A 2254-nucleotide genomic window follows, 5' to 3' on the forward strand; every position below is an offset into this window, starting at 1 on the left:
CTATGACTTTGTCATGCTTAATGCTTGTCACTTTGGTCCCGGGCGCCATGATTTCAGATCTGAACCGTTTATGTTATCACCATTATATCCATGTTGTAGATCCGATCTTGCAAGTTATAGTCACCTATTACATGTTATGATCCGGTAACCCTGGAGTGATAACAACCGGAACTTCTTCCGGTGATTACCGTAGTTTGAGGAGTTCATGTATTCACTGTGTGTTAATGCTTTGTTCCGGTTCTCTATTAAAAGGAGGCATTAACATCCCTTAGTTTCCAATATGGACCCCGCTGCCACGGGAGGGTAGGACAAAAGATGTCATGCAAGTTCTTTTAATAAAGCACGTATGACTATTTACGAAATACATGCCTACATTATATCGATAAACTGGAGCTAGTGCCGTACCGCCCTAGGTTATAACTGTCTCATGATGAATAGCATCCAACAAGTCATCGATCCAATGCCTACGGATTTATATTATATTGTTCCTGCTAAGTTACTACTGCTATCATCACTGTTACACTTTCTACAAAACTATTGCTATCACCGTTACCGTTACTGTTGCTGCTGCTACTATTATCAAAACTATCATACTACTTTGCTACTGATCAATTTTCCGCAGATAATTAATCACCAGGTGTGGTTGAATTGACAACTCAACCGCTAATACCTTCAGATATTCTTTGGCTCTCCTTGTGTCGAATCTATAAATTTGAGTTGAATACTCTACCCTCATAAACTGTTGTGATCCCTTATACTTGTGGGTTATCAAGACCTTTTTCTAGCGCCGTTGCCGGGGAGCATAGCTATATTTGTTGAGTCACTTGGGATTATTATCACATTATCACTATGAAGAATCTGAAGGATGCTAAGACTAAGATATTTCCCTCAAAGACGAGGGGAGGTAAGGAACTGTCATCCAGTTCTGCTTTAGATTCACCTTCTGTTATAAATTAACTTGTAACACCACCACATGTTATTAATTCTGATATGTCGCAAGTTATTGATGATGCTACTTCTGCTGTGGATAATGCTTATGATGATGCTAGTACCTTGCTTGATAATGATGATGTGCCACTTGGTGAATTTCTTGATAAACAAATTGCTAGTGTTATACAATATGATGTTGTAGAATCTGATGATGAGCCTGAAACTGAATCTCCTAAAACATATGCTAGAACTAGCCCTCCTAGATATGAATTGCCTAAGGTACCGGAAGGTTATGTTATGAGTGAAGAAACAACTAGAGATATTCTTGCTTATAGGGATAGAGATGATCTAGAGAAATTATTATGCAAGTATAAAGAAAAATCTCTGAATGCTAGAATGAAATGTGATCCTAAGTTAGCTACTTCACCTATCTTTATTGGTTATAAGGATTATGAATTCTCTGTCAACCCAGAGTTAATTACTTTGGTTGAATCTGATCCTTTCCATGGTTATGAAACTGAAACTGTAGTGGCACATCTTACTAAGTTGAATGACATAGCCACCCTTTTTACTCATGATGAAAAAACTCGCTATTAATTTATTCTCAAATTATTCCCTTTCTCATTAAAGGGTGATGCTAAAGCTTGGTACAATACTCCTGCTCCTGGTTGTGTGCGTAGTCCCCGAGATATGATTTATTACTTCTCTAAAAAATATTTTCCTGCTCATAAGAAACAAGTTGCCTTACAGGAAATATTTAGCTTTGTGCAAATCAAAGAAGAGAGTCTCCCACAAGCTTGGGGGAGGCTTTGCCAATTACTTAATGCTTTGCCTGATCATACTCTTAAGGAAAACAAAATACTTGGTATCTTCTATAATGGACTAACCGATGCTTCTAGGGACTTCCTAGATAGTTGTGCTGATTGTGTTTTCAAGGAACAAACTATTGGGCAAGCTGAAGAATTATTGAATAACATATTGAAAAATTGTGATGATTGGACTCTTTCCGAACCACCGGCTAAACCCACTCTGAAGAAGAGGGGTATATTATATCTCAGTCCTGAAGATATGCAAGAGGCAAAGAAATCTATGAAGGAAAAAGGTATTAAAGTTGAGGATATTAAAATTTTACCTCCTATTGAAGAAATACATGGGCTTAATAAACCACTGTTGCCTAAGGTGGTAGAGGTAAATTCTCTTATGAAGTTCAATGATAATGGCAATCCTCACAATATGCATCCTAGTCAATGCCTTTATGAGTTTGAAAATTATATTAGACAAGGTCACTTCAATGCAAATGTTATGAAACAAATGAAATACAATT

This window comes from Triticum dicoccoides, chromosome 7A (genome assembly GCF_002162155.2).
Source record: "Triticum dicoccoides isolate Atlit2015 ecotype Zavitan chromosome 7A, WEW_v2.0, whole genome shotgun sequence".
In the NCBI taxonomy this organism is placed as follows: domain Eukaryota; kingdom Viridiplantae; phylum Streptophyta; class Magnoliopsida; order Poales; family Poaceae; genus Triticum; species Triticum dicoccoides.